General features: G+C 49.6%; 1 non-coding gene and 1 pseudogene across 1 annotated transcript; one reads left to right on the forward strand and one right to left on the reverse strand.

Annotated features, from left to right (window-relative positions):
* Nucleotides 1-5,695: 5,695 nt before the first annotated feature.
* LOC120230715 lies at nt 5,696-13,980 on the reverse strand (annotated as a pseudogene).
* Nucleotides 11,378-11,486, forward strand: LOC120233182. The gene has a single exon (XR_005528742.1). It is a non-coding gene; the product is annotated as a U6 spliceosomal RNA (small nuclear RNA).
* Nucleotides 13,981-15,219: the final 1,239 nt, after the last annotated feature.

Here is a 15,219-nt window from a genome sequence, read left to right on the forward strand (position 1 = left end):
CTGCTGTCATTTTTTGTACTGGTTGTAAAATGGAACGTGTTGACTCTACTGATTGCTACAGAACACACCAGCCTCGGGGGTTACCATCCATGCAATCTCTGCAAACAGCATCAGAAGGTCCTCTGATGGATGTTCAGGGAAACACCCAGAGCTGGGTAGCTTCATTTTGGCAGGAACAGAGGAAACTCCCTACTCCGGGTAGGCGGTAGCTGCACTGAATCTGCCTAACTTGGGATTCCAGAGATGGTTCCCAGACTGAGCTGGGAGAGTGAGGCTGAGGTAGAGTCTGGCTGGCCTGAATTAGCTTGGCGGGGGCTGGGGAGGTGGGGAGAGGAAACGTCCCTTGCCCTCAGCTGGCACCCAGGGCCAAGGCAGGCTAGCGCAGGACAGACAGAAGGAGAATACTGTCTGCTCTCACCCGTGACCGCGGCCCCTGAGGCTCTGGCCCTGCCCTGCCGTCACCGATCCCAACTATCTAGTGTCTACTCATATTGTGGCTGACACAGTATGACCCCTCTTTAAACAAGGGATGGGAAACTGGGTCCCAGAAAGGGGCAGGGACTTACCCGATGTCACACTGCAAATCAGAACCAGAATCAAGGCCTCCAGGCATCAGGTCCAAGAATCTCTGACAGCGTCAACGCGACCTCCTTGACTCTGTCGAAGTGAGTGAGTGGCTGGTTGTTGCCTGGCTTCTGCAGCACTCCCAGATGTTTTCCATCTCCACATTTCCATGGGAATCAGGCCACCCAGTGACAGTTGGGCTCAGACCTCAGCGAGAAAATGCTTCTGTGTTTCAGGGCAATGGAGAGGACGGCTTCTCCTGTTGAAGTACAGACCCAGGCAAGAAACATCAGTCCCCGTCAAGGTCCTGGGGCTCCTCCCAGGCAGCCCAGACCTGTCTGTCTTTCTGGCTTAGGGACAGACTCTCATCATTTCTTCTGTCTAGGCAGAGCTGAGCTGTGGGCTGTCTTCACAGACAGCGGCAAGTGCTGGAGGAGAAAATCGTGCCAGAGACAGCAGTGTGGAGTCACATGCCAGCCCTGGCTCTGCCACTCACTGGGGCTACCCGCCCTTTGTCAAGTCACTTCACCTCTCTGAGTTGGTTGCCTCATCTGAAAAATAGGATTATTAATAACTACCTCTCAGGTCTGTCTAAGGAGCGAATGAAATAAGAAATGTAAAGGCCAGGCACAGAAGTAGGTACTCAATATTGATATCTGTATCAGTTAGCTCGCTCCATTATAAACAAGAGTCCACTCTAGATTGTCTAGCAGAAAAGGGCCAGAGAATCACTCTGGGTGGCTATACAGTAAGGAACTATTTCCACTGAATACTACTCCAGTAGACAGCACAGGTATGGCAGCATGCCTGAGGAATGCCTTGTGGGCACCCCCCGCCCTTCTCACTTTCCTTTGGGGATCTGGTATGGGGCAAAAAAGGAAAAGACCAATATCCAGCACATATGTAAGCACTATACACCTGGTACTGCTTAGAATGCTTACAAGTCTTGGAGAGAGATACTATTACGATGCCAGTTTCCAGGTTTGGAAACTGAGGCACAGAGAGACTTCCCTAACTTGCCTGAGATCACACAGCAAGTAAGGAGTGAAACCCGGAATGGCTAGGCAGCCCGGCTTCAGAGCCTATGCTCTTAACTGCTACCTCTGCCCTCATATTCTGAACTGGAACTCAGAACGAGGTACCCCCGAGAAATAGTGTTATATGTGATGGGGAGCTTCTATCATAAATATGATTAGATGGATGGATGAGTGGATTTAATTCATTAATTCAGCTAGAATTGAGCACTCTCTATGTTCTCTGTGATGAGCACTGAACAAGACTAACATGTCTGCTTATTAAGGAGCTTAGCGCTAGTGAAGAAACACACAAGAAGTAGGCAAACACCCAAATAAATAAAACAATCACAAATTATGATAAGAGATGATGGGGTCGCCTGGGTGGCTCAGTCGGTTAAGCATCTCTTTGTTTCAGCTCAGGTCATGATCTCACAGTTTGTGGGTTCGAGCCCCGTGTCGGGTTCCACGCTGACAGTGTGAAGCCTGCTTGAGATTCTCTCTCTCCCTCTCTCTCTGCCGCTCCCATGCCCCCTACTTGTGCGCTCTCTCTCTCTCTCTCTCTCAAAATAAATAAACGTTAATAATAGAGAGAGATGGGGGTGCCTGGGTGGCTTAGTTGGTTAAGCGTCCGACTTTCGCTTAGGTCATGATCTCACGGTTCGTGGGTTCGAGCCCCGCGTCAGGCTCTGTGCTGACTGCCAGCTCAGAGCCTGGAGCCTATTTCGGAGTCTGTATCTCCCTCTCTCTCTGACCCTCCCCTGCTCACGCTGTCTCTCTCTCTCTCTCCTAGAAATAAATAAAAATATTAAAAAAAAATAATAGAGATGAAGGACACACAAAGCATGGTATGAGAAAGAGTGACGGGGTCATTATTGGGGGGTCTGAGGACTCTCTCCCTGGCTCCTTCTGTTCCAGCCACATTGGCCTTCACGCTGCTCTTTGAAACCACCAGGCACACTTGGAGCTTTTGCATTGGCCATAGCTTCTGTTTAGAAAAGATTGTCCCCGGTCATCTACGTGGCTAACTCCCTCACCTCCTTAACGCTTTGCATAAATATCATCTCTTGGTGAGGCTTCCCTGACACCACTGTTTAACACTGGATCCCCTCTCCACCCCTACACCCATCTGCACTCCTTATCCTTACCCTACTTAGCCCTTATAACCTTCTAACAAAACTTCGTGTTTACAGTTTATCTGCTTCCCCTTGTAGAATAGAAGCACTACGAGAGCAGGGATCCTTGTTCTGTTCACTGAATGGTGTGTAGCACATAGCGTAGTGAGTGTAGGTGCTCAAAAATATTTGTTGAATGAATGTAAATAATGCCTCCGAGGTCACACAGCTGGGAAGCAATGTGGCTGGGATTTGAATCGAATTTTATTTGTTCCAAAGCTATAGAATCACGTGTGTCAACTACTTAGAGTGCCTGGTCCAAAGGCAAATGCACCATGAACCTGAGCTATCATCATCATCACCGTTGTTGTTGTTGTTGTTATTATTATTATTATTATTATTATTATTATTAATGCCCCCTGTCCTCCTGGGCTCATTTTTCTTTTCCTTTTTTTTCTTTTTTTTTTTAACTGTTTATTTTTGAGACAGAGAGCGGGGAGGGATGGAGGGGCAGAGGATATGAAGAGGGTTTCCATGCTGACAGCAGAGAGTCCCATATGGAGCTCCGGCCATGAGATCATGCCCTGAGCCGCGGTCGTACACCTTACTGACTGAGCCACCTAGGCACCCACTGGGCTCATTTTTCTAAATAATAGTTCAGTCAGCTTCTTGAGGTGGGACTTCAGACCTAATTTTGGCAGACACACTGACATGAGCCCCGCTAAAAAAAAACTCGGGCATGGGCATCGCTTGGCAGCTCAGGTAGCAGGGAGCCCCGCCCCTGCAGGAGCTAATCTTCTATGTGGCCCCGCCCACTCTGTAACTGACCTGAAATTGTTCTCCCACAATTACAAACAACAGAGGCTTCCTGTGTTTTGAGAAAGGGGAAGTCCGGTCAGCAATTTACCTTGAGTCATTTGTTTCAAGAAGGAAGCCTCCGCAATTGGCAGAAGGTACGAGGAGGAGGACTGCCATAAAAGAGGAAGGAGGCCTGGTTTCTAGGAGTGCACCCACTTCTCAGCTGACTCCACTGAGCAAGCCCCTTCTCTGGCCTTAATTTTCTCACATGGAACATGGGACAATGATCTTCAACTCACTTGCTTCTCTGCACAGGACTAGCATGAATTGTGTGTGCACATGTGAGTGTGTGTGTATTTGTGTGGAAGAGCTGGAAATATGACAGCACTATGCCACTGGGAGGGCTTGGAATGGCTTCAAATTCCAGAAGTTGAAAATACACAGATCTGGGTTCAAATCCTGCCTCTATCACTTTCTAGTCGTGTGTCCCTGGGCAAGGAATGGAGCCTCTCTGAGTCTTGATTTCTTTTCCTATAAAATGGATCCCTGGTGTCCTCCGCTGTGAAATACTAGCTTATCTCCTAATCTGGCTTTGAGGGTTAAATGAGCCATGCACACCAAAGCCAGGAAGGACCTAGGCTCAGAGCAAGGTCTCAGGAACAGTAGCTGGTTTTTAATCCTCAGCGACCCCTCACTTGCTCCCGGCTGCCCTCTTCGCTGTCTTGTTCAGCTCTGGTTGTGCTCGGCGCAAAACCCCTTGTCAGATTGCTTCTCATAGACCCTCTCCCACACCTGTGGGAGCACACAGAATTGCTAAAATGGAGGATAATTTTTCTTTTTCTTTCTACCGATTACAAAAATAGTCCATGGTGGGGCGCCTGGGTGGCTTAGTCGGTTAAGCGTCCGACTTTCGTTTAGGTCATGATCTCGCGGTTTGTGGGTTCGAGCCCCGCGTCGGGCTCTGTGCTGACAGCCAGCTCAGAGCCTGGAGCCTGTTTCAGATTCTGTGTCTCCCTCTCTCTCTGACCCTCCCCTGCTCACGCTGTCTCTCACTCTCCTGGAAATAAATAAAAAAATATTTAAAAAAAAACAGAAAACAAAACAAAACAAAAAAAGTCCATGGTAAAAAAAAAAAAAAAAGAAAAGAAAGAAAAATTTTAAGCAAATAAGTAAAAAGAAGAAAATAGAGATTACATGTAACTTTACCCAGAGATAATCACTATCAGTGGCTGGGTGACTTTCCTTCCTGATTTCTTTTTAATGCATGTATCACAGGGTGTTAAATGCAAGTTTCCTGTCATTTTAGACTTTAGAGCGGAGGCAACAAACGCCAAGGACCACCCAGGCAGGGCATGCCAGAAGGATGGAGAAACTGGTTCTACCCGCATTAACCCATCACCCACCTCTTGTCATTGTGGAGTGTGTTTGTGTTAGGGAGAAAGAGAGAGAGAGAGACAGACAGTAACAGACACAGACACAGACAGAGGAGAGGCTGGTTGGGAGGATTTCTTTTGGACAGGGCTGTGTGATTACTGTCTGGTCCCCACTGCAACAATCCCCTCTACCCAGAGAGAGGGGATGAAGGTGTGTCTCCTCCTCACTTTAGGGTAGAGGGACGTGGAGACCGCTTGGCAAGTTCGTGCCTCAGGGGTCCATGGGCCAGAGAAAGGCAAGTCTAAGGCAACAGCCCCTCTTCTATCACCGCACCCCCCAGTAGGAGGTTATCATGCTGAATTGTGGGTGTCTGCTAAGTTGTCTGCCTCCCAACTTGACCTACATCCCCTGCCCCTGCAGAAGGCATAGCACTTAGCTGATGCTTGAGAGATGTTCTGGTGAACAGAGGAAAGACTGAATAGAAAACAGAAAGAACAAGGTGTTGGAGCCACACAGATCCAAGTTCAAATCCTGCCTCTGCCACTTTCCAGCTGTGCTCCCTTTGGGGACGTCACATCCTCTCTCTAACCTCATTTTCTCACTTGTAAAAGGAAAATAATTGAGTATCTGTTCTTAATAAAACAGAGGGGTTCTTCCCCCTCCCCCCTCATTGAACCATCCTTTTACTCTGATACAGATCAGAACTACTCCCCGGCAGGGCCTTCGTACGGTCCCTCAGCCGTGGGTCCACGGGCGGGGGTGCAGGAGTGCTGGCCAGCACAGTGGGCACGGGCTCTCAGTAGCCAGAGCCAGGGACCTGGGCCAGGCCTGTCACAGCTCCTTCTTGTTGGAATAGGATCCCAGCTGCTCCTCTAGGAAGGAGGTCTGCTCACTTAGAGAGTCGATGCGGTCCAGCTGCTGGAAGGAGTGAGCCAGGAAGCTGCCGGGGTCAGGCAGCATGTGCCCCAGGGCCCTCGAGGCCAGGCTGTACAGTGGGGCCAGCAACAGCTACAGCTTCCGCTCCAGCACATGCACCCTTGACCAAAGCCGCTGCACCACCTCCTCCTCTACCACACCGTCCAGTCCTGTTGTGGGGTTCAGGGCTACCCTGAGGGCCCCTCTCTTGGGCAAGCAGAGCACACCATCGCTGATGGGCTGTGCCCTTCCCAACACTGGCACCAGTAACTACCCACGGTGTTGACACCAAGGGGGACAGGTGCCCCTTTCAGCACCGCATTCATCCACGTCTGTCTGGCAGGTGTCGCCTTGCCATCCTGCGGGGTGTTGACAGCAGCCTGGCTGGACACAGTCCCCCCCGTTCTGCCTTGGTGGCTGGCATATGGCTGCTCCACAGACCCTGGGGCAACTGCTGGGCCTCTTCCAGCCAGGGCAGCAGGCACAGCAAAGCCTGGTGGAGGCAGTAGGCAGTCCTGTAGACGGTCCAGTAGATGCTGCAGGCTCAGTACTGTGACAGGTAGTGATGAAGGGCTGGTACATCTGCTACACAAAAGCCTCGGGTCCACTAGGAGCCCTGATGGCACACATTCTGTGGCCAGGCCAGTAGACATTCACAGTGCCACCCACTGCCAGCACCGGGAGCCACACCAGAAGTAGCTCTGTACCTGCAGGTGGGATGGCCTCTTCCTCTGGGTGGCTGCCCCAGCTGAGAGCACCCTGAAAAACGGAGTTTTTATTGAAATGAGATCAAGCATTGGCACATAGTAGGTCTCCCAACAATGACGAACGTACAAAGACACAGTAGTCTTGGAAACTGCACACTGGGAATTTCCTCCTGAGAATTTCCCGTCTGGGCTGATACAGTGCTAGATATTGGTTTCCTTCCCTGCTCCTTCCTCGGTCACCACCGTCATCATCTTCATTAGCAGCAACAGCAGCTGCCGGTTGTATGGCAATTTCCAGAAAATTCTATGACTTGGTATCCCGTAAATCCACCAATAATCCTGTGAGGTCTGTATAATAATTCCTATTCCACAGACGAACTCAGGCCTAGAGAGGGTGTGTGACTTGCTCAAGGACACAGAGATCTGAGACCTGAGGGCGCTGCTTCTGACCTTCCTTAAAGGAACTGATTTAACAGGTACTCAGTACCCACCGTGTGGCAGGCACTTCAATTAGCAGCATGGCTCCTGCCCCCTCACAGATGAGCAGAGAGGACAGGCATGCCAGGCAAAACAGCACTTATAACTCTGCATGACCAGTGTGCCCGTGAAAACCCCAGACAAGATGACAATTTCTCTTGTTGGGGGCAATCGGTTGGAGAGCAGCTCCGGTCCACTTTTTTTTTTTTTTTTAATCTCTGTGGCTTTGGGCAAGTCCCTTCACTTCTCTGGGCCTTCATTTCTTCGTCTGTAAAATGGAGAGCATGATGAGTGTCTCATACAGGAGAGTATGACTCTCTCACACAGTCAGTGCAGGGATAACCGAGATAACGTATACGTGTGGCACAGCGTCTGATGCAAGCAAGAACTCAGTGGATTATAGCTGGTTCTTCATTATTGCAACCTTGATGTCAGCGAGGGGCCGCCTGGCCCCTTGAGATCATCACAAGATGAGCTCAAGCACCCACTGCAAAACCCTTTCCAAGATTACTGCAAATTCCTGGGAGATCTGATTTCTTCTGATCCAGCTCCTGCTTCAGCCAGAACTGTCTTTGGTCAAAACTGTACCAAAATAGATGTAAAACTTGGCCCTTTCCACTATTTCCACAACACCCCAATCTAGGCAGCCTCAGTGAGTATAGGAGGCTTTTTTGAAGGTTTCCAGGGATGGGAGACAGAGAAGAGGATCACATCAGTTAAAAAAAAAACCCTCAGGGTGAACTAAAAATACCTTGGTTCCCAAGATGGCCTCAGCCTTCTCTTCTGCTTCCTTTCCGTTGTCCCCAGCCCCTCAGCCTTGGGACAGCTGCCATAGTTTGGCTATTGTGTCCAATTCCCTCTTCCTAAGAAGCTCTCCAATTTCCATTCCAGGCATTATCCCATTGTGTGAAGAAGAGGTTCGGAGAGTTGGCTCTCCCTCCTACCTCCTGCATCCTCAGCCACCCACGCCACCCCTACACACCTTCTCTTTGCCCCCACGGGATGAGAAAAAATGTTTGCCATCATTCCTGGTAGTTGATGCTGGTGGGTGGGTGACCCTGGCTACTGCTGGCTGCTGCCCTGCCTTCCCCATTTTCAAAACCCAGTCCTCCAGTTTCTGGTAGATTCTCTGGAGTGCTCCGTAGCTTCAAACATCCAATGTCCTTTTAGGAAAAAATTCAAATCCTAGTCCACTTTCTTGTGGCCTTCACAGCAGCTGCGTCTCAGAGCTTCAAGGGCAAACCTTCACCTTCAACGTTTTTCAAAGTATTTTCCCAACCAAAGCTATACTCTTCTCTAGGACAGAAGGTCACATGCTGAGGATCTATGAGCTGCAGCTGGTCCACAGGGATGTTCTTAAGAAACTGAATCAGCATTTAAAATTTCAGAGATTACACATGAAAATCTGGATGTGTGGCTTTTCTTGTAAACGCATAATATCCGTCATTACAGGGCCCACATTCCTCCCAGGCAGCCTGTTGGCCTAAATGGAGAGCAGAGTCTCTGCCCTTTAGACAGGTTTTTCTTGTGAGGTTGCCCAATGGCCTTACTTCTCCTGCTTGATCCGTGCAGGCTTTCAACTCTGTGACCTTTGCCAAAGGGCATTTCGGCGCCGGTTTCCACCCTTCACCGCGTTATTACAATCAAGTTGGGTCTTTGAATTTGCCAGGTTCGCAAAGGGCACCCTCGGCGGAAGATACAGCAACAGTAGTCACTTAAGTATGCAATCGGTGACTGTTCCTGGAAGGACAAGGCGTCCGGAGGGACTGGGTCTCTGGTGCAAGGGGGCGAGGGGACTGTAAAGGGTTAAACTGGGGCCTGGTTCTGAAGAGCCTTAATGCTGTCTCACGGGGCCCTGAGAGCCAGTTTGGGGTTGAGAGCAGGGACACAGCGTGGGGTGTGCATCTGAGAAAATGGGGCTGGGAAGCTCGCGGGCTGGATGGACTGAAACCCTCCCATCCCCCCGAATGGCCCCCCAGGAAGCCCAGCGAGAGGCTGAAGCCGTGGTCTAGGCGGCTTCGGGACGCTGCGGTCAGGTGGGAATGGCTGGGAGGAGGGCAAGGGAGGGACTCCGGAGACAGCCTTGCGCGGGAATCGGTACGCTTGACCTTGACGGAAAACACTGCAGGCGCCGCGGCTGCCAACGCGCCAGTCTATCCCCCCCCGCCCCCGCCCCCTGCGCCGCAGCGGACTGCGGCGGAATCCCGGCCCCTCGCCTCGGCGCCCTCCCGCGCCACTGCGGCACGCGAGGGGCGGGGGCGGCGGGGTGGCGGGGATGCCCGTCTTCCCTGGAAGGCCCGAGAAGGGGGTGGGGAAGGAGGCCGGTCACGTGGCGCCGCCACCAGGCGCTGCCGGATTGGCCGCCCCGCAGCCGAGTCTGCCCGGCCGCTCGGGTTTCCAGGCACGCAGCAGCCCCTCCCGCGTGTCCGGGCGCGCAGGGGATGTGCTGGCCCAGCGCAGAGCCGGGTAGGGCGGGGGGCGAGCTCTCTCTATCCTGTCAACCGCTGCCAGGTGCCTGGCTTCTCGCCGAGATCCTCACTGCAGCTTGGGAGGTCTGATGATGGTCTCGGTGAACACATCCCGTCGCTGCTTCTCTCCCATCCCGTCTTCTCTCTTCTCTCTCATCTGCCCCTTTGCCTACCGTGCTGCCTGGAGGCCAGCTTCGTGAGGACTGGCTGAATGGGGTTTGTGTTACTTGCCACAGTGTTGCAGCTTTGGGCGAGTCAGTTAACCTGGCTGGAGGTGGGGAAGAGCCAAACAGAAATCCCACAGATACCTCAAGCCCCGCACATCCAAAGTGACCACAGCCCCTCCCGAACTGCTCCTACTTTGTTTCCGCATCCGTTTTAAGCAAAAACCCGATAGCCATGTCCATCTTGCTATCCTGAATCAAATCTATGACCAGAACCTATTCAATTTACCTCCAAAGTATTTCTTAAACCTCAGTACCCAGTACTTGCCCTTAGGATGTATCCCAGTTTACACTATATGTTTATTTGTGTGATTGTTTTTGAACAATAAGCTCCATGAGAACAAGGACCTTGTCATTTTGCTCATCACTGTATCACCAACACAGTACCAGCACATAGGAGGTGCTTAATAAATTTTTATTAAATGAATAGATGCATGGCAAGTCTTCTGCTAGGTACTAGCTGTGGAAAGGACAGCGGAATTTAAGGTTAAGACACAGAGTTCTTTCCTCAAGAAGTCATCTATGTAACATACGTGGCCTGAAGCCTTCTCTGTACTAGGCCAGCGCAAAAGATGTAATAAGACACCATTTCTACCTTCCCCCTTCACCTCGGGGGACCACACATGATCAACCTAAACAACAATAAGACTCTGGTATTGGAGGGGTCAGGTGTGGTGGTAATATAATGACTTCTAGAATCAGAAGAGTCCAGGGTTTGGAAGCTAATGATCTGGCTTCCCTGGCCACCTTTGTCTCCTTCTGGCTATGTGACCACAAGTCTCCTCTCTCTCTGAGGCTCCATCCTTTCATCTTAAAAATGGGGTATGACAATACTATCTAAAAAACATGAACAAGACAAATGAAAACACTAAGTGCCAGGTTTTACAACAATGTTGGGTGTAGGTAGGTGACTATACTTCCTACTTTGCCTAAAAGAGACCAGTTGATACCTGTTGAACCAGGGCAATTAATTAATAATAGCATTCCTGGGGGCACGTGGGTGGCTCGGTTGAGCTGACTTAGCTCAGTTCATGATCTCATCATTCGTGAGTTCGAGCCGCACATCAGGCTCTATGCTGACAGCTCAGAGCCTGGAGGCCTCAGATTCTGTGTTTCCCTCTCTGCCGCTCCCCTACTCATGCTCTCTCTCTGTCTCTCAGAAATAAATAAACATTTTTAAAAAATAGCATTGCTGGGGCTCCTGGGAGGCTCAGTCGGTTAAGCATCTGATTTCGGCTCAGGTCATGATCTCGTGGTTTGTGAGTTCAAGCCCTGCGTCAGGCTCTCTGCTGTCAGCACAGAGCCAGATTCCGATCCTCTGCTCCTCTTTCTCTCTGCTCCTCCCTGCCCCTGCTTGCATGCACTCTCTCTGTCTCAAAAATGAATAAACATTAAATTTTAAAAAATAGTGTTCCCATTCATTCTCAAAAGTGTCCTGGGTTTAGACAGTAAATTATGTGGTCATCCTAGTAATAGGTGTGACACTAGCGTTATCTACATTGTGCCCTGGGGACACAAAGGTGGGAGGGTGGTGGGGCTGACTGTAGAAAAGGGGGCTGTGACCCCCATGTGACCCATGGAAATGAGCCTGGCAGTATGCATGTTATTACACCAAGTAAAGAGAGATAGGAAGGGCATAAGAGGCAGAGGGACTAGCATCTGCAAAGGAAACACAACTTGGTAATTCTGGGCATGTTTAGATAACATCAAGAAGGCTGAGTGGTGCTCACTTTGGCAGCACATATACTAAAATTGGAATGGCACAGAGAAGATCAGCGTGGCCTCTTGCACAAGGACGACATACAAAATTCATGAAGCCTCCCATATTTTTAAGGGGTGCCTGGCTGGCTCAGTCAGTAAAGCATGTGACTCTTGGTCTCTGGGTTGCGAGTTTCAGTCCCACGTTGGGTGTAGAGATTACTTAGGAAATGTTTTAAAAAGGCCAAAAGTTCAATTCTAAGAGGCATGGAAGGAGATGAGGCTGGCGGTGGGAACTATAGAGGGACTGACATGAGTGGTAGCTTCACACAAGAGTCCAATTGAGGAGCTGAGGCCAAAGCCCAGGCAACAGACATAACGAGGCCTGAAGCCAAGTGAGGTTCTATAAACACTTTAGAGGTAAACTGGACTTGGATGTAGGGGGTTGGAGGACAGATCAGGGGCAGGAGAACTTCTGGGGGAATGGAGAGGCCATTCACTGAAGCAGGTGGGAAAGAAGGGCCAGGAAACTCAGGAGACAGAAGGTGACCCAGATCGGACTGTCAAAAGTAGGGGTCATAAGAGGTAGAGGTCAGTTCTGAGGCCAGAGGAAGGAGCTGGAGCCCAGTCAGTATTCAGGTGACATCTGATTAAAATTACCTTTCAGAGCAACCTTTAAAGGCAAGAGAAGGCTCAAAATAGAGCCTCAAGTAAAGAAAGAGCTGATTTTGTAGACCAACTTCATTGTACATATCACTCTTCTTGATCAAAATGGCCCCATAGTGCCTACTGCCTAACGGAATAAAAGCTGAGGTTCTCAGCCTGGTGTTCGAGGCTTCTGGTGACCTGGCCCCAACCTATCTCTGGTGAATGTTTCACATTTCACCTGGTCACTTTTGGCCCCTCCCTCCTTCTGAAAATAAGAATGGCTCCTCTCCTGGCCCAACATATGGTCCAGGTGGGGACTATCAATTATGGCATCCCATCCCCTATGATCAAGCGTGTGAGTGAGCACGTGACCAACCCTGGTCAGTCAGAATCCTCCTGTGGGATTCTGGGGATTTGGAACAAAGGAAAGAGAATTTCTCATCTCTCTGGTAAGGAAGCTAGAAGGCATGAGCTGGGGATTGCTGTTGGGCACAGTTCCAGCCTGGAGAGGAAAGTCATCTGAAAACCCACAGTAGGGAGTTGAGAGGGTTATTGTTTAATAAGTACAGGGTTTCAGAATGAGAGAGAAAAAAGTGCTGAAGATGCGTGGTAACGAAAGTGGCACAAACAATGTGAATATACTTAATGTCACTAAACAGCACACTTAAAATTGGTTTTAAAAAAATGTGAGGAGTCTGGGTGGCTTAGTCCATTAAGTGTCTGACTTCGGCTCAGGTCATGATCTCACAGTTTGAGAGTATGAGCCCCTCATCGGGCTCTGTGCTGTCATCCTGGAGCCCCCTTTGGATCCTCTGTCTCCCTTTCTCTCTCACCCTCCCCTGTGCTCGCTCTCTCTCAAAAATAAACATTCAAAAATTGGAAAAATGGTAGATTTTATGCAATGTATACTTTACCACAATTAAAAGGAGGAGGAAGTGGAAGAGAAGGAAGAGGAGCTGCCAGGCAGAGAAGCAAAGATGAATGAGGGAGGAGTGCAGATGGCTCCCTGGATGTGGTTGTCCTTGGGACCCGTTGCTATGACCCTTGGGATCCGACAAGGATCGCCCGAGTCGACTTCCTCTTTTAGTATCGGCTAGTTCATGCTGGGTTTCTCTTCCTTGCGTCCAATGGAGTCACAACACAGAGTCTTTCCATTTCTCTCCTGTCTCTTGCATCCTTTCAGACATTCTCCACTCCTGTCACACCTGCTTCCACGCTTCCTCCGACTGATCCTGTGCCCGTATTCCTATGCCTTTCCTCCAGACTCCCTCTGCCCTTTCCCCTACTGACAAGTGTCAACTCCTACTCATCCTTTGAGACCCAGCTCACAGGGCTCTTTCTCAGAAAGCCACCCCTGGCCACCCTGAGCCAGGCTTGTCATGACCTCCTCTGGCTTGTCCATGTCTTTGTCACCTAGTATCCCAATGACCTGCTTTCTTGTCTGCACAACCCTCATTAGGCTCTGTTTTTCATCTCCGTGACCCTAGTGTCCCATAAACAACCTAGGGCAATGTTTACTTGATGAGTGAAAAGTGAGTAAGAATCCTTCTTTCTCTCATGCCACCCCCCTGAGTCACTACTCAGTCTCTACCAAGTGGAGACAGAGGAAAAAAAAAAAAAAAAAAAAAGTGGGAGGAATTGCTTTAGTCCCTCGATTCAAGGGCGATGGATCCAGGAGGGAAGAAAACCAGTAGGAAAGGAATGGGGCCATTGCAAAATTCAGTGGCGTTTGTCAGAGGTCAGCTTTCTGCCAAAGCACTGATGGTGGCAGCTTTGAGCTGAGGCAGAGTTTGTTTGGACACCAGCACCAAGACAAGCAAAGCTTCAGTGTGTTGAGCTTTTCAGCAAGTTTGGATGCTGACAGCTCTGCGGGGAGAAACACCTAAAAGCCATCTGGGTCTGCCTGGAATCAGGGATCCCCACCTCCTTCGCCACAATCTGACCCAGGGAACAAGTCAGACCTCTTCCCTACCCTTCATCCCCACCACAGACACACACCTTCTTGAAGGGGACCCTGCAACTGATCGGGACATTTGGCACTGAGGACAGAGTAAAAAAACAACTATAGGGAGCTGTGGTTTTGTTAATATTGCTTACTAAATAGTCCATAGCTTCCCCCTACAATTCCCAGCCTCCCTTGCAGTTAGATTTGGCTTGCGTGACCAATTCTGGTTAATAGTCTGAGTGGATGTAATGAGTGCCATTACCAGACTGAAGTATTTCATTGCCAGTACATAACCTTCCAGCAACCTTTCCCTTATTGAGGCAATCCTGAAAGCCTTGTGTTGACGTGGTAGAGCCCAGGATGGAAGTGGCCTGGATCTCTGAGTTACCCAGTGGAGTGGAGGATCTCTATCTCGGAGAGTGCCTTGACTCATATCAGGCTTTGCATGAGTGAGAAAAATAGACCTTTTTTGGGTTAAACCATTGAGCTTTTTGGGTTGTTTGTTACCATAGCAGAGCCTAGCCTATTCTGACCAATATAAAGAAATTAATCGTTGTTTTAGCCATCCAGTAGCAAACCTCCTTACCTGAGGGGAAACATTCCCCCTGCTTACAGTATTGGTCACTTCTCTCTTCTTTCCTGACTTCTCAGCAGCATTTGTCACAATTAACTACCCCCCCCCACCAAAACATTTTATCTTGGTGTCTATGACATCACACTTGCCTGGTTTTTCTCTTCTCACAGCCCCTGCTTCTCACTTTCCTTTGTTGGCTCCTCTTCCACTGTTTTAGCCTCAAAACTTTGAAGTTTCTCAGGGTTTATTCTTGGGGACCTTTCTCATGGTTTTAAACGCCACCCATGAGAATGGCAGCTGGTACCTTCCAGTATTCACCCTGCCATTCTCTATTAATCACAGAGCCCCTATTTTAGCTGGGCACACTGTGCCTAGTTAAAAGACTACATTTCTCAGCGCAACCATGGGCATATATTTTGGCCACTGAGATATCAGCAAAAATGTGTGAGACTTCCTGCGCAATCTCTTAAAATGAAAAGGGTGCATTTTCCCACCCTTTCTCCCGCATATTTCCAAGGTGTAACACAATGAAGTAAACTTAAGATTGGAAACCAAGTGCTGAGTGTAGCAGAGCAGCTCTGAACTGCCTACCTTTGGACTTCTTTTCCTATGAAGAAAGAAATAAATTTCTATTGTAAGTCATTGTTTTTTCTTTTGTTATTTGCAACTAACCTAACCCTAACTGGTCATTCCCCATGC

This window comes from Hyaena hyaena, unplaced genomic scaffold, assembly GCF_003009895.1.
Source record: "Hyaena hyaena isolate Hyena2069 unplaced genomic scaffold, ASM300989v1 scaffold_3, whole genome shotgun sequence".
Classification (NCBI taxonomy): Eukaryota; Metazoa; Chordata; class Mammalia; order Carnivora; family Hyaenidae; genus Hyaena; species Hyaena hyaena.